Raw genomic sequence first — 18,206 nt, 5'->3', positions numbered from 1 at the left:
TCTTTATGGGGCCATCTGTTTCGCCCCATAAAGAAGATAAGGACACTTTTACTCCAGCAGTAAGTCGGCCCCAACGCTCCCTCCTCGCGAGAACTCTGTTTCCCCCTCCCCGCCCTTGCTGACGTCCAGGTTCCGCTGCTTGAAATCAACCTGCACGAGAAGACGAATGTTTAATCGTGTATATGAAGATGACTATTTAATACTGTTAAAGCGAGCTTTTAAGAAGATGTGTGCTACTGTTGCTACACGCACTTACCACGAGTCTGCATGAAAGGCTGAATTATTCTTGAAGGTAATAAGAGTCTGCACAAGATTAATTCTTAATGCGGATAAAATCAGCCTGTTTTGGAACATGAATCCATTTGTACAACGAGTATGCATCTGTAAGATGATGAATCCTCGTAGCGGGTACATTGAGACTGAGTAAAACATTCCTAATGCAAATAAAAGGAGTCCGCGAAACCAAGATGGATTTTAAGGCAGATGTAGTGAGTCTGCATAAGATCAATTCTTAAAACTTGGCCTGGGAAGATGAATCCTTAATATACCTAAAATAAGTTTATGTAACAAGGTGATTCTTCAATGGGCATAAAATAAGTCTGCGCCAGAAAATGGTCCTTAATGAACATACAGGTCTGTGCCAGGGGATGGATCATCAACATAAGTGCAGTGAGTGTCTGCAAGATGATGAACCTCAAGTGGGGCACGGGCGAGAGTGGCGCTATGCAAGGGGTGCATCAATGGCCCATTGTGACCTCCCCACGCACCCGGGGCGTGGGACGAGATCATGAGGAGGAGAGTGGGGTCCATCCATGGGGTGACCGCGCCCCTGGGGGTCTCTGCAAAGAAACATTGCACCAAAATAATGCGCTTACTCGGAATAACTGGACCTCGCGTCAGCACCCACCCGTCCCTGCGGCCGGTGCCCAGCGAGCGTGGGTGCCCAGACACAGGGGGCATTCACCACCCGGGGCAGCGTGTGCTATAGAGAGCGAGCCCCTCCAGACAGACAGATGCTATTTACACACTTCCCATGGGGCGGGGTGCAGGACACTGGGGCATTGTCAACAGACCGAAGGCAGCCTCTGGGCGGTCAGGCAGGGCTGGGGCAGAGTCACCCACATGCCATGAAAAAGAGGTTGGTGTGTTTACTGCAGAGAATGCGGGGAACCAGCAAGCCCCGGATTGGTAAGTTCACTCATACACTTGACGTAAACATCTGCATGAAAACGGCGATTTGGAGCTTCCAGTATCGGAAATGACGTCTTCAGTTTTTTTTTTATCCTAGAGAGGTCTATAAAACGAACGTGGCGCCCATTAGTCACTGTAACTCTTTCACCCTCGATGGAGAACCATGCCTTCTCTGCTGTTTACATGCCCTATACTTTCTCCACATAATGCGGCCATCGCCTGCCACTGACTCCTCCCCAGACCCATGGGCCTTTCAGTGTCAACCACCTAGTGTGTCACTGCCTCACACCCATGCGGGTTTCAGTGTCAATCACATAGCGAGTCACTGACTCTGCCCTATCTCTGCTGGGCTGCCTGCTCCACAAAGACACTGCAACATTTCAACCTCAGGAGTCATCGTTTCACTTTCTTCCCAGTATGCAAATGACATGCAGATAATAAAACCAACGTGAAGCATTGCATGCTGGGTACGAGCACCCTTTTTTAACACAACCCAAGACAATGTGTATTTTTTTTTAAACAGAAATAAAGGGAGGTGGGTGGGAGGGAGGGTTGCTAGAGTGGAGGCCGGGGTGATGTGCGTCGTCAGACTAAGATCACCATGACTGAGGAGGGACATGAGTTACACTGGACAGGAGCACTGTCCCCCTCTCTCCATCCGTCCTTGTCTTGGGTTTGGGTGACTGTCCAGTGAGCGGCTAGCGAGGGCAGTACTGCTGACACCAGACAACACTTTCGCATCACCAGGGCTGTGCCCTGTCATGGTGCAATTTTTGGAACCCCCTCTGCCACAAAGTTAAAACAGAATACAAGTTTGTTTGATTACAGTGGTAGATGTAGTCCGTCTGCAATAAGATCAGTTTTTAGGTCTCTGCCTGCCCTGGGCTCCCTTTCTTCCACGGTGCCATGCTGCAGTGTGTGACCCTGTGTCCGCATGGCCGCTCTGCAGACGTGCTGTGTGGGTCCGGGGGGCTGTACTGCCCACGGCACCCTTGTTACTCTTCGCTCTTGTGGGTGTCACACGCAGTCCGCTTTTTGGAGGAAGGCGTGAATGCCATGTATATGTAGATTATTGTTTAAGTAACCAGGGTCGGTGCAGCGAAGCACAGATGGGTTTGAGGGGTGTGCCATCTCTCATATTGCCCTTCAGTCTGTGGCACGGAGTCCCGCTCCCAGGCGCCCGCTCTCGGCCCCCTCTTGATGTGGTGCGGCGTCCTTCTGACGGCTGCTGTTGGCCCGGCCACTGGCCATGGTGTTTAAAGCTGCCGCAGCATGGGATTATGCACATACAGTTGCCGGTACAGCCTCAATCAGCCAGCACCGCAGAGCGACCTCGTGCTGCGCCTATAACAACGCCCCATCCCCCACCGTGGCGCCCCCAGTGTGCACAAATGACCCCCTTTACACACCATCCACTTAGCTGCCCATAAGTAGGGGAAGAAAACACAATGCCCAAGTTGTGGATCCAGAGCGCAGGGTGAACGGGCAGGTCTCTCTCAGCACAATGTGCCTGCTTAGAGTGAGGTCCAGTCTAACCTCCCTGCAATACATTGCCTGTGAGGAGCGAGCACTATTTAGCACCTGTACTGAAGTCGTGCACTGCACTGTACTGTTGTCCGTGTGCTTAACCCCGCCCTCCCACCCTCTGTTGTCAATGTGCATATCTCTCTGTCTTTCTCTGTGTGCATAACCACACCTGCCCATCCATCGTTGTGTGTGTGCTTAACCCCACCCGCCGTTGTCAGTGTGCATAACCTACCCACCGTTGTCTGTATGCATTATCTCGCCTGCCCGCTATTGTCCATGAGCCTAACCCTGCCCACCGTAGTCCATGTGCCTAAACCGGCCAGCCTGCTTTTGTTGCTGTGCCTAAAGCCATTGTTTGTTTGCATAACACCACCCGCCATTCTCTGTGTACATTACTGTGCATGTTGTTGTCCTTGTGCATATCCCCGCCCATCCTCCGATGTCTGTGTGCCTATCTCCATCCGGCCGTTGTTCCTGTGCATAATCCCACCCACCTGCCATTGTCTGTGTGCATAACTCAACCTATCCAATGTTTTTCATGTGCATAGTCCTGTCTACCCTCCTGCTGCTGTCCTTGTGCAGAATGCCAACTGACCACCCTCCATTGTTCGTGTGCGTATCCCCATCTGCACACCCTCTGTTGTCCGTGTGCATATCCCTATCTGCGGTTGTCCGTGTGAATAACCGCCTGCCCTCCCATTGTTGTCTGTGTGCATAACCCCGCCCACCATTGACTACGTGTATAACCACACCCGCCATTGTCTTGTGTGCGTAACTGCACAATTACCCCCCACCCCTCTCCCGTGGAGGATACCCGCACCTCTTCCTCTACCCCCTCACATTTAGTGAAGTCAAACCCCAGCACTATTGCTTTTCTTGTTAGAGGAATATGCATGCATCCTGTTGTATCTCGTCCTGCAACCCACACTTTTCTTGCACAGGCAGCGAAATGCAATGCAATAGGTCTCACATTTGCGAGAGATTAAGCTATTGGCATTGTAAATGACAATGCCATTTATTTATCTGTTTTCAAAACCAACACATAAATAAAAAAATTAACATTTACAATGCCAATAGCTCTAACTTTTGCAAAGGCGAGACCGTTGCATCGTAAATGCTTGTTTCTACTCTTTCGCACACTTTTCCCATACTCCCACAGTTTTGTCTGGTGGCTCCGCGTTGCGTCGCGAAAAAGTTCTCAGAAGAAAACTGACGTATGCGCGCCAGGGTGGGACTTATATGACCTCGCTGACGTCACGTACGCGGACAACGCCTGGGCGGAGTCACGTGATGTCGCCCCGCCCCTGGCGTGCAGGGTTGCTGTGGCAAAAAGTTTCCGGATTCAGTCTCACGCCTGGGGATAATTCTACGTGAAGGAATCTGCGGCTAGAATCGTCTCTATCAGATACATCATTACCGAAGGTAAGTAACTCGTACTTTAACATCGGAACCAAACCTGAAATTGTCATTCTTAATGTTTATGTAAGAGGGATTAGAGGAGGTATGGTATCACAAGCCCTGCCAGTGCTTGAAAGCTTCTTTGAAAAGCGTCACTACCCACATTAACCCATTGTAGCGGATGATTTTAGCATGACATATGAGCCCCTTGACATTGACAATGTTTATTTGACCAGCGATGAGGGTATTGCGTGGGCTGACCCCTTTCTGGACTTTCTAACAATTAATAGATGGTCACAAGTTACCCTCCATTTGAAGGCTCTGACGATCGAGCTCGGGCTTAGGGCCCCTAGTGGAAGAACAAAATATGACCTAAAGAAGCTCATACTTTTAACAAACTAAATCACACGAGCCACATTGACTACTTTTTAGTTGATTTAAGGTTTTTGTCAATTGTAATCGATATGTTCATATTAGAAAGGCCTGAAAGTAATCACAACCCTCTCTCTTTGACCATCCATGCTTTCTGTGAGAACACTCCCTAACACTCTGGTTTTTCCTCCTACACAAGGAACCTAGTTCTGACAAACGCCAATTAAAATGGCACCAGGTGGCTGCTTGTCCTGATATATTATCTGCTGTTGATGAAGATCTTAAAAACGTCCTTGCTCTCTCTGAGGGTGGTCAAAACAATTACCCTGGCCATAGGCCTTTTTTGAGTGTATCCTAGGTAATTTTACAATTTCTGGCTTACCCAAAAGGAAGGGTACTGGCAAGAACAGTTCTTGGTTTAACAAAGAATGTCTCAAGTTTAATTGTTCCCTACTCTAACCCATTAAATCTAAGGACATGGCAGACATTCCCTCGATTGGGAAAGCCTACAAGGCGGCCATTGTTAATGCCTAAAAGGACTAAGATAATCAGACATGAAGGGCTCTTATGGATGCATGTCTAGCTAGTGATTTCTCCTGGCTACTGGTTGCATGGTACAAAAGGGGGTGGTGATGGACGGAGCATCTGAATCAATCAAACACTCACACCCAGTCAAAAGATCTGGGTTTAATCCATCACCGTTCTTTAGCCCACTCTGCCACCCCAGTTCAGACATGGCCATATGCAAATCAGTCTGACCCTGTGCCTCATGGGAACAGTCCAGCCCGAACTGCCAAGCCATGTCTTCCCTGGACCGGAAACAAGCTTCCCAGGACCGGTTTCTGGCAAATGCCCCGTCCATCACCACCCCCTTTTGTACCGCTTTTGGCCGCCATAAATGTGGCTGGGTATGCTCCGACGTGAGTCCCTTGCTCACTTTGCCACTGGATTCAAGCAAGCCGGGCTGAAGACGGCTGGAATGCCAGAAACCGGTCCTCGGAAGCTTGTTTCCGGTCCAGGGAAGACATGGCTTGGCAGTTCGGGCTGGACTGTTCCCATGAGGCACAGGGTCAGACTGATTTGCATATAGCCATGTCTGAACTGGGGTGGCAGAGTGGGCTAAAGAACGGTGATGGATTAAACCCAGATCTTTTGACTGGGTGTGAGTGTTTGATTGATTCAGATGCCCCGTCCATCACCACCCCCTTTTGTACCGCTTTTGGCCGCCATAAGTGTGGCTGGGTATGCTCAGACGTGAGTCCCTTGCTCACTTTGCCACTGGATTCGAGCAAGCCGGGCTGAAGACGGCTGGAATGCCAGAAACCGGTCCTCGGAAGCTTGTTTCCGGTCCAGGGAAGACATGGCTTGGCAGTTCGGGCTGGACTGTTCCCATGAGGCACAGGGTCAGACTGATTTGCATATAGCCATGTCTGAACTGGGGTGGCAGAGTGGGCTAAAGAACGGGGATGTATTAAACCCTGATCTTTTGACTGGGTGTGAGTGTTTGATTGATTCAGATGCCCCGTCCATCACCACCCCCTTTTGGCCGCCATAAGTGTGTCTGGGTATGCTCAGACGTGAGTCCCTTGCTCACTTTGCCACTGGATTCGAGCAAGCCGGGCTGAAGACGGCTGGAATGCCAGAAACCGGTCCTCGGAAGCTTGTTTCCGGTCCAGGGAAGACATGGCTTGGCAGTTCGGGCTGGACTGTTCCCATGAGGCACAGGGTCAGACTGATTTGCATATAGCCATGTCTGAACTGAGGTGGCAGAGTGGGCTAAAGAACGGTGATGGATTAAACCCAGATCTTTTGACTGGGTGTGAGTGTTTGATTGATTCAGATGCCCCGCCCATCACCACCCCCTTTTGTTCCACTTTTGGCCGCCATAAGTGTGGCTGGGTATGCTCAGACGTAAGTCCCTTGCTCACTTTGCCACTGGATTCAAGCAAGCCGGACTGAAGACGGCTGGAATGCCAGAAACCGGTCCTCGGAAGCTTGTTTCCGGTCCAGGGAAGACATGGCTTGGCAGTTCGGGCTGGACTGTTCCCATGAGGCACAGCGTCAGACTGATTTGCATATAGCCATTTCTGAACTGGGGTGGCAGAGTGGGCTAAAGAACGGTGATGGATTAAACCCAGATCTTTTGACTGGGTGTGAGTGTTTGATTGATTCAGATGCCCCGTCCATCACCACCCCCTTTTGTACCGCTACTGGTTGCATGGGGCAGCTCTTCAGCTGCACTGGAACCTACAATGTTGCCCAATCCAACTGTGCTGACTATTTTTACAATTTGTACTCTGACGATTCCACCAGGAGAACAGAGAATATTACTTTGGTCCCTTTCCCTCTTATTCGCTTTACACAAATGTTTGACATCTCTGATATTGTCCAGTCTTTGAATGTTGTCAAGCAAGGAAAGCCCGCAGGTACATACGGCATTCTGGACAATATATTTTTATGTGACACAGAGGCTTGGCCCTATTAAATTCTTACCATTGCTAATGCCATTGCTGTAAGGGCCCCCCTTCCTGATTCCTGGAAGGGCGCAACTGTACTGCCCATTTACAATAAAAAGTAATTATAGACCAATTGGTCTAAAAGATTGCCCTCAAAAAATCTTTTGCTGATGTGTGCTGACAAAAATCCAAATTTGGATACTCGAGAAAGACGTCCATTTCTATACAGGAGACGTCTAAGGACCACCCTCGAACTCACTCATTATGTTGATGGTCTCCAGGACTGAATGATGCCTGACGGCTTTAGCAAGGTCCCTTGGCTTTCTGGAATTAAGGAGGCTCTTTATTCTCTTGAGTTGCCGGAGTTGTGGGAGCAACCGGACATCACTAAGTTCCCGTACAAGGATACTCTGAGACAGCAATACTGGGCAATTTTAATGGCCAATGAATCCTGTAAAGCTTGTTGTGCTAAGTTAACAAATGATTTCATTAACTTCAAGCCCACTTGTTGGTTTGAGCTTTCCTGGGAATTTTTGTCTATTACACTGGACAGGAAGCTATATTTCGAGTTTCTAGTCGGCACCCTACTGCTGAGAGCCTACCCCTGCAGAACCTAGTTAGCTCCTATATGCAGGCTGTTAGGTGTACGTAGCCATTCTGTTGACCTTTGCATACTTAGGGCAGATTGCTGCCCGGTGCTTGCCATTTCTGTTGTTAAGTTTTGTTGGTGCTTTCCGGTAAGGTACGTAGGAGAAAGGTTCATCCCCCCCGCTTTAGCATGATGATGCCTGTCCTAGGTATTCCATCCCTCTGACATATTATTTATAGCATTCCTTAAACGCATTTATGCACATAATATTGTGATTAACACTGACATCTTTTAGATTGTTTCTTATGCCAGTTCTTGGCCTGTAATTATGCTTTTATGAATTGTCAATTTGTCAGAATTGCATTTTAATGTATTTATTATCTGTTTTTATCTGTCTGTACTTTTATGTCCCTGGCGGCCGCAATAAAATGATAGGAACTGAACTAAATGGATGGTTCTCAACTCCTTGCTCCTACATTGGTAGCTCAATTTATCTTCACTTCCTTTGCTGCACCTCTGGTGTTTAGAATGTTCATTCACTACTTAGCTATTTTTTTTGGTTGTCTTAACCTTATCTTGTATCTTCGTCTGTTTTTCAGAAACTTGAATTCCCATTTTCACGTTCTCATTTCCTATACTCGTACTGTCTTCTGTTGTGCTGAACTAGGGTGGCGAAGTGAGCTAAAGAACGATGATGGATTCAACCCAGATCTGTGACTGGGGGAAGGGTCTGTGAAGTTTTAGCCCTCCGCCCATCATCCCCTTGTGTTTGCTCTGTTGTGCTGTTTCTCATAATCCATACTATTTGGTGTTGTCACATTTTAGTATCACTATACACCCTATCACTTACTGTAGATATTGAATTAATGCACTTCATTCTACACATTTTTACTTATTTTAACTTAATTCGGGGGGGAATTTTAAACAACTTTTATCTTACCTACTCTGTGGGGAAAGGGTTATTAATTAGCTATGGCAGATATGTAGTTTTACTGCTAATTGTGAACTAGCATACTTCTTTGTATGTTTGCTGCTAGTTTTTTATTGGTAACTGGTAAACGCTCACCCATCTTTTATCCGTGTCTGCACCAGTTAAGTATTAGGTCTTATTATGCACTTTTCAGTTTAGTAAACCTCAGTGAATTGGGAAAAGAGGTTTATTACTTATTGAAGATCAACAGATCGTCTTTATATTCTGGGGCAATCCGGGTTAAAGTGCATTGCATATATCTTGCTCATATCTTAGACGCATTCACAAACTGTTTTTTAGGTTTTGTGTTTAAATGTATTGCGACCTCCTGAGTGCAGTGGTTTTTAGCAACATGAAAACCACTAAATCACTTTGCTTAATTTCTGTCTGTCTTCTGTATATTTATTTACTGCCTAGCAACCTTTGCTTGCTTTTTAAGAAGACCTGACCACACTACTATCCACACCTCTCCCTTATTTCTGCTTGGTACTTTATCTTCATCTTTCAACAATATATACCAACTCCATTTCTTCATTAATTTTCTTTACTCATCAACGTTCTATACTTATCTTTGTAACTTATTTCCTTTTCCGTATTGTCTTGTCGTTCCTTCCCTCTACCAATGATTATTTTTCCTTTTTTTCTCCTCTTTTCTTCCTAGCTGTTGGGTGTTTCTTCTATGTTTATTTTTTCTTTAGGGTTCATATCGTCTTACCCATTCTATTTATTTTTCCCTATCAAGGTTTGCACTCTTGTCCTATGTACTTATTGTCACGCATTCACATACTGCATAATCACTGTCATGTTGATTGTAAAATGCCAACTAAAACCCAATAAACAAATTTATAAAAAAAAAAAAGTTTGCACTCTTGTCTTTCTGAAAATCTTCCAGTGTTTTGATATTCCAGAACCCTTTCATCATCCCTTGAGCTCCTCCGCAGCTCTAATTTACTCCATCCCTTTCTTCTCTTTATCGCAATTTGAGCACAGTTAAACAATGCTGGATAAAGACCCACTCTCCTTCTGATGGTGCTTTGTTCTGTGCCCTTCAGATTGCTTATTATTCAATTTAACTAACCAAAGAATATTATTAAAAAAATTAAGGTACTGTTCTCTCCCCTCATCTTAAGTGTTTTGACCCTTCTCTGAACAAGCATTTTTAACACACGTCCCATTAGCTGTTCAGTCTTGCATTTCTAATGCAGACTTAGCTTTATTTTACTTGAAAAACATCAAGAGTTTTTTGTTCTGCTTTTTCCCCATATCTTTCGACGCACCCTCCACACATTTCTTCATTTGTTTGGTTCTTTCACTGTTATTTCTACGACAGAATGCTTGCATAAAAGGACACATCTTACAGCTACATCGTCTGATTCAGTGCCTGTATCTTTAATTCCCTGATTCTGTGCTTTCCTTGCCTTTTTTTTTTTTTAATATTTCACTTTCCACCAGACTTTTTCCTAATTCCTTCAAGCATGTTCTACAAGAACTAATTTAATTGCATCTTTTGTAACCTTTTAAAGGCTTGGAATCCATTCATGGTCTGTACTTCATGTACTTCCCTGGTTTATTATACTCCAGTGTCACATCTCAATCCCTGCTCCACTCATTTCCCTCTTCATGGTCTTTAAATGGAATCCAATTCCTATCTCATAGAATCTTTCGGCTGCTTTTGAGAGGGAGCATCACTCTTTTTAGGCTGAGCCTACCAGACTGTGCATGCTGTCTAGCTGCGAAAGATCTCTTGTGAGCTTATACTGGGCTTTTACCCTGCCCATTACTTGCCATTCATTGGCTTTATTGTCACTCTCTTGCTTGCTTCTTATTCGATAGCTTACAAGTGTTTTCCCTCCCTTGCAGCACAGCCTCTTTACAATCCTTTGGTTGGTTGACTTGTGTCCTTCCACTGCTCGCATTTAAGGTACTTCTTTATTTATTCAAAACTCCATGAGAGTATGTTTGCTAGCTTTCTCCCTCTTGTGCTGCTTCACCCCTCAAATACCACCCCACACTACGTTGTTCTCTATTCCTCCCAGCTTGTCTGTAAAAGAACAGCGACATGTTTTTTTTTCTGAGGTATGGCTGAAAAGAAGACTTTACGGGTGTGTTTGTTTTATCTCCTGCATTCCACAAAGCACAAGCTTTGACACACACACAAAGGCTTTCATGGTTCTCAGGGTGAGCGACTTCCTGCAATCAATGAGCTGGAGCATGAGGCATTAGCTGTGTTTCCCAGGACACTTCTCCGGGTGGCCCATAAATCTTCCCTCTGGGCTAGTGCAGAAGAGCAAATTGCAGAACTTTGTGGGAAGTAAATTACGTAGGGCTTTCTCTTTAGATTCTGGCACTTCCATCCAAGGGAAGAACATACAGTCATACAAACTCGAGGCCCCCCGAGTCCTGAGCAGGAACCACATGTTCTATATGATGCCCATTTGCATAGAATTAATCTACAAGATCCACTAACAACTCACACGGATACTGTCAATAATAGACATAGCTCCCTCCACAGAACCCCCAATAGGCCTCCCTCTGACATTTCCCCGAAAGCCCTAAAGATGATGTCCTGGAATATTGCTGGGCTACATCAAAAACGTTCTGACCCAGACTGGCAGAACTATGTAAATAACTTTGACCTGTGCCTCTTCCAGGAGACATGAGCGGTTGAGCCTTTGTACAAACTAGGCTATAGAACTTTTCATATAGGGGCCTTACCATCGAAGAGAGGAAGACCCTCGGGTGGGCTAATCATCTGGGTGAAAATTACCATAAACACCACTATAGAGACAGTGAACTCTGGTTCCAAGGACATACTAGGGTTAAAGTTTAAATCTGAGAATGGACTACTCACTCACCTTTTCAATATATATGTAAGACCAAGGGGGTGTACAAAGGAAGCATTGGGAATCCGACATCTTGAGGAGGTGCTTGATAGCATTGAGTCGCAGGGAGCAGTCCTGGTGGGCGGCGATTTTAATTGTTGCTATGAACCAATGTCCGGAATGGACACGATCTTCCATGAGGAAGATCTGGCCACGGGAATTCCTCTACTTGCATTAAACCAAAAGGTGGCATGCTCTACATCGGCAACCCAAATATTGTACTTTACTATTGAAAGAGGGTTAAGGGCATGCAATGGGCGGTTCCCTTCAGACATTGGGTGCTCGAATACTTTTACTAGAGGAAATGCCACTTCCCGTATTGATTACGTGATGTCAAGCATAGCGCATTGGAATAAAATCCAAGACTTCAGGGTTGATAAAAGATGAGAGAGCGATCATTTCCCATAATGTTTAGATCTAGCAGTGAGTTGCTTTGCTAAATATCCATCGAATCCAACAAACCTAAGAGAAGAGACTCCGCTCCCATTAATAAATAACAATCGGAGAGCTGTCAAATCTCCAACAATTTTAGATCAGGTTGAGCCCCTTACTAACATATACAACAATTTCTGCGAACTATTAACAGGCTACGCAGAGTCATGTCCGGGGGCTATATTGTTCACTCAGATCCACCAAAAAATGTCTGAGATAGTAAAAATACAGCTAACTAAAACCCAGAGGAATATCAATAAACCAAGATCGCGACCAAAATCGTCGAACCCATGGTTCAACAAGGAATGTTCCAATGCCAAACGCAGACTCTTGGGAGCTCTAAAATCTAAAGATGTAAACCAGATTAGAATTGAATTGAATTGAAAGATCAAATTATAAAAATATACAAATTAATGCCCTGAGGGACTGGGAGGACGCTAGCTGGAGTGACCTCATTGGGACCTCATTGTAGCCTCAAAAACTAAAGATCAATCCAAAGTTTGGAAATTATTAGCATAGGGGAACAAAGCGAGTAAGGTGACTATTGACCATTTTTTGGATCCAGGTACATGGTGCAGACATTTTTCCATGCTTTATGCCGCACAGGATGTACTTGCCCCAGACCCATGCATACTCACTGAGGTACCCTTGCCTGAAGCTCATACTACATATCTTCAATTTAGTTTAGAGGGTACTATGCTAGCCATAGTTAGTATGAAGTCAGCAAAGGCGCCTGGCCCAGATAAAATTCCCAGGGACCTTTTTAAACATGCCCCAGAAGTTTGGGCTCCCTATGTTGAACCAATTGTGCAATGCAATAGCTAGGGGAGAGCCTATCCCAGACACATGGAAGGGGGCTGAAATCGTCTCTATCCACAAAAAGGGTAGTAGATATGATCCAGCTAATTATAGGCCCATCAGCCTGATTGATATTACCCAAAAGGTTTATGCCTAACAAATTCTGGCCAGGCCAAATGATTGGATGGAAGAGAAAGACATCCTAGAGCAAGTATTTAGGCTCTTTAGTATATACACCTATATGTTGGCGTCATAGATTTAAAGGCAGCTTTTGATTCCATTCCCAGAGATCTTTTATGGAAATCATTACGGAGTCAGGGAGTCCCAGAGATGATTTTAGATCGGATCATAAGACTTCACAACAGGAATTTTGCAAAGGTTCGCTGAGGCCCGGGAGGAGAGATGTAGGAAGATATTCTGATTAGGAGAGGGGTACGCCAGGGCTGTGTCCTGGCGCCAACCCTGTTCCTATTATATGTAAACGACATGGTAGAACATCTACACTCAGCTTCACACGATTTCCCCAAGCTTGGAGGCACCCATATTCGTGCTCTCACCTTTGCAGACGACACAATACTATTGTCACAAACACCTAAGGGTCTCCAAAACGTACTTGATAGCCTTGATATTTATTACAAGACAAAGGAACTTGAGATAAACGCCAACAAAACTGAATATATGACTATCAACCCACATAAAAAGTTCCAGAAAAAATTAACATTGAATGGGGAGCTTTTGGAATGTGTCACAAATTTTGTATATCTAGGTGTTACACTAGACTCGAAACTTACATGGGAGTCTCAAACTAATAAGTCAAATACAATCTTAATGCAAAACTCTATTCCTGTAGTGAAGAAGCAGCACTCTACCTCATCAAAGGCCATTACTTGTGCATTAGAGGTTTATAAAGCCAGAGCTCAATCACCTACACTCTATGGATCTGAGCTATGGGGGGGAGAAAACCTACAGTCTCTCATCATAGGGGAAAATAAAACCATGAGAATGCTGACACGCATGCCTAAAAATACCCCGATGTTCCCTCTTACATATAATATTGCGATAAAAAGAATAGGATTTCTTGTTGTATGGAGGCTATTGGCCTACTGGATCAGAATTTGGACAACGGAGGAGTTAGAGATCTACAGGCAGACCCTGAAGGAGCTACTGCATCTGGATGTATTTGTCACTCTTCCCTGGTTGGCCCACATCCGCAAATGGTTCTCTGATCTAGGTTTGAGCCGATATTGGGCAACCCCGAGCCTGTTGACCCCTGATTCAAAGAGAGAGATCAAATCTATATACTGGGAATTTATAACGCACAAAGTTACTTTAACCCTTCCATGCGTCGGACGGCCGGCGGCCGGCCGACGTCACGGTGGGCGTGTGCGGAGGACGGCCGGGGGCCGTCCGAACCACGCCATAAATCACCCGCACCGCGGCGGAATTTTCGCCGCGGTCAAGGGGTTAAATCCTGAGATGGGGAGACTGATAACTCAATTTTTGTTTTTTAAACTGACGCCGAGTTTTGAGCCCTTTTTTTTAGATGAGATTGAACCCCATCTGGCAAAGTCCCTATATATGAAATTTAGGTATGAGACATTACAAGTTAATGCTTTTACAGCTAAATAGGCAAAAGTTCAACTGAGGGCCAGTGATCCTAATTGCACACTGTGTACATTAGGTGCTAATGAAGATACTGTGTATGTTTTATTCTTTTGCGCAGCATATGCTAGCCCCAGACGTAAGTGGATCAAGCCTCTGTGCAGAAGTTTGACAGCCAACTCATTGTATTTGTCGTTAGTAAATTTGTGTTAGCTTTCAGTCACATTAGATATAGGGGATGTATGACGATACATCGCGCACCGTTTCATCGCGTGCGTTTACCACGCGTCTTTTACCCCGCATAGCACATTTCCTCGTCAACAGTTACATCGACAGCTGTAGCAACGCCAAAGCATTGCTTTCTATTGTGCATAACATCACATCGCGGACCCTGATATCGCACGCCGTAACAACGCATTAGTACAACTGCCCATTAGGAGCTGATCACTCGAAAATGTATGTATGATCGACTCACCAGCATGATTTATTTTGAATGTTTACTCACCGAGTCGGACAGGATGCTCCATAGAGAGACGAAATATTTATGGCTATTGAAGCAAAGTTTATGTGACGGTATGCTAAGCACTCTGAAAAGTAAACATCACCTTAACAGTAAATAGCATGCATAGGTAGTAACTAAAAACTGGAGAAACTGACGATTTCCTGTATTCCGTATTGAAAAAAATAGTGGAGCAATTTATGGTGAGAAAGTTCGTAATAGGATTGCTACAGTCACTCAATATGTAATGTCTGGAGGAGCGAACAATAGGCCGGGGAGATGTCAGGAGTATTTATTTAATAATAAAATAAAAGTAACTGGCAGCGGTGGGATTCGAACTCACGCCTCGAGAGACTAAAGACTACGTCCAGGGCCTTAGACCGCTCGGCCACGGCACCGCATTCAAATATTTGTCACAGACAAGGAACCTGTGTTACAGTAAATATATGACGCAGAGGAAGATCTGTTGCTGTTTGAAAATGAAAGCAAAACGATTAAACCACTGTAAGCGTCCCATATAAAAGATGAAGGGGAGGAATGGAAATGCCTCACTGGAGAGAAGAGGGCGGGTGTCTGATGAGCAATAGTTACGGAGGGTTATATCTGTATTGCTCACACACCGCCAAAGCATTCTCCGGCCAATCCAGTCTCCAGCAATAATAGTACACTACTCTCTGACAGAGTTTTTTTTAAACCATTTTAGAAACATCTGCTCTAAATATGTCAACATTCATTCACCCTGTACAGACTTACATGAAGCAATTATTGTTACGTATTTGTTTGCAAACCATGCACCTACCCATTCATCCACCCACCCTTTGATCCATCCATCCACCCACCCTTTGATCCATCCACCCTTTCAAACATCCATTCCTCCACATACCCTTTCAACCATCCAGCCATCCTTCACCCATCCACCCTTTCAAACATCCATTCACCCATGCACCATTTCATCTATCCATCCACCCACCAATCCTTCACGCACCCACCCTTTCATCCGTCCATGCATCCAGCCACCCTTTCATTCAGCCAGCAAACCATCCATCATCCACCCACACTTCCATCCATCCATCCATCCATCCAGCCAGCCAGCCAGTCAGCCTTTCACCAGTTCTACCATACACCCTTCATCCATCCACCCTCTCCCCATCCATCCACCCATCATTCCTCCACCACCCCATCATTAATCCATCATCCATCCACCCTTTCATCCATCCATTATTGATCCCTGCCTTCCATCATTCATCCAGCATTCATCCACCCAGCCACCCATCCACCCATCCATCCACCCATGCATCCATCCATCCATCATCCATCGACCCACCCATCCACCCATGCATCCATCCATCCATCATCCATTCACCCACCCAGCCACCCACCATCCACCCACCCATCCACCCACCCAGCCACCTACCCATCCACCCATCCATCCTCCATCCATCCACCCATCCATCCACCTACCCATCCTCCATCCATCCATTCACCACCCAGCCCCCATCCATCCACCACCCAGCCCCCCACCCATCCATCCATCCACCACCCAGCCCCACCCATCCACCTACCCATCCACCCAGCCACCCATCATCTATTCACTCACGCTGCCACCCACCATCCACCCACCCATCCACCCATCCTCCATCCATTCATCCATCATGCATCCATCCACCCACCCATCATGCATCCATCCACCCATCATGCACCCGTCCACCCATTCATCCACCCACCCATCCATCATGCATCCATCCATCCATCCACCCACCCATCATGCATCCATGTGTCTGAATGCGCACAAAACAGCGTTGCTTTTCTGCAATGCTGTCCTGACAACATTGTTGAAATTGTTGGAATATTGCAGGTAATCATAAATCAGAAACATAAAAAAGAAGCACTTGTAAGTGTGTATTTTTTTTGTAGCTCAGGCGAGTGTCGATCCTTGGTTCCCAGCACCAAAGTCAGCAGCGCTATCCGTGTTGCCACCTGCTCTCCCGCTGTGCAGGGTTTGCATTCTGCATGCCTTTCACTTATTCTCCTGTCGTCTCTTCGCAAAAGGGCCAGAATATGTAAAAAAAACATCGGGTTGTGCCCTTCAACGCGTGCACCTGCTTTATTTCGATCTGTAAGTGCTTCGTGTTGATGCTCCTGTCCCAAAAAGTAAAATTTCAACACAAAGCACTTACAGATCAGAATAAAGCAGGTGCCCGCGTTGAAGGGCACAACCCGACGTTTTTTTAACATTTCCTGGCCTTTTTGATAATCCGTTTTTTTAAATAAAGCAGGTGCATGCGTTGAAGGGCACAATTCGTTTTTTGTTGTATCAAAATAAAGCAGGTGCACCTGCTTATGTTAAAAAACGTCGGCACCAGAGCTGTGTGAATAATAACAACGTAAGCAGGTGCACACGTTATTAAAAAACGTCGGGTTGAGCGCATTGGCGGTGACATGCCTTGCACCTGCTTGTTTTTTTTAATCAAAATAAAGCAGGTGTAAAGGTGGCTCAGCAGCTTGCCATAAATGTATTTCAAAACGCGTGTGTGAGCGCATTGGCGGTGACATGCCTTGCGATGTAACTGTAAACGCTCAGTAGTCACATGCGTTGAGAAAGCAGGCGATGTAACCGCCCCCGCGATGTAAAGGTCGCGATGCGATGGCAGCGCGATGTAACACTGGGTGTTCCCCAGATATAGGAATGGGCTTAAATTTAAAAAAAGTTTAAAAAAACAGATTTTTACAATTTTGTATACACTTTTAATCTTTTAATGGTTGTAGCTGGAATCATCTGAAAATCCTAGCAGTAGTGGAGTTCAAATTGGTCCGCTCATGCTAATTGAATTGTTATCTTTGTACTGTATTTGGAATATTTTTAATCAAATTAAGTACAATCGGGGGTTAAGACTAAAAGAAGTACTTTCAAACAGTATGTTCGAGGCATGTGGGCTGCTAAATTCATATCTTTTGCATTAGATTGCCGCCTAGTGTTGGGTCCGGATGATCGCACATTGTTGTCCTGGAAGAGTCTTCGAAGTATCCTGAGATAGGTGGCTCCTCCCCTGGACTACAGTGCGCATGGGCATCGGCTCCATCCCCAGATTGTTTTTTTCCGCCATTGGGTTCGGATGCGGTCTCGACGTCTCTCTGTCGGAACCGAGAAAAACTAGCTTTTTACGGGCCAAAAGGCCTTATATTCCTTACGTCGGTATTGTTTGCGCACGGTCTCGAGTTCTTCCGTCTCTTTGAGTCGGAATCAGCGGAGTCGTTTCACTCTTCGGACACCGAGGCCTTCTCATCGCGACACGACCGCAACTTTTCGGCATGGAGCGGAGTCCGTTTAAAAACTGTCCGCTCTGTGGGTCCAAATACCCACATATAGACGTGCACCCGGTCTGTAACAAATGCCTTTCGCCAGACCATAACGAAGACAACTGCATGGCCTGCGCCAGATTCAGGTCAAAGAAGACACTCAAGCTTCGGCGCGCGGTGCGCCTCGAGGCCA

General features: G+C 45.8%; 1 protein-coding gene and 1 non-coding gene across 2 annotated transcripts in view; both read left to right on the top strand.

Moving 5' to 3' along the window:
- The window catches only part of PTAR1 (protein prenyltransferase alpha subunit repeat containing 1), a 203,472-nt gene that overhangs the window by 145,888 nt on the left and 39,378 nt on the right, over nucleotides 1-18,206 (top strand). The gene's annotated exons all lie outside the window — the stretch shown is intronic.
- Nucleotides 1,849-1,972, top strand: LOC144820607 (U4atac minor spliceosomal RNA). The gene has a single exon (XR_013607885.1). It is a non-coding gene; the product is annotated as a U4atac minor spliceosomal RNA (small nuclear RNA).

The sequence above is a fragment of the Lissotriton helveticus genome, chromosome 2_1 (genome assembly GCF_964261635.1).
Source record: "Lissotriton helveticus chromosome 2_1, aLisHel1.1, whole genome shotgun sequence".
Taxonomy (NCBI): domain Eukaryota; kingdom Metazoa; phylum Chordata; class Amphibia; order Caudata; family Salamandridae; genus Lissotriton; species Lissotriton helveticus.
The sequence above is the reverse complement of the archived record's forward strand: the minus strand, read 5'-3'. Positions and strand labels throughout refer to the sequence as shown.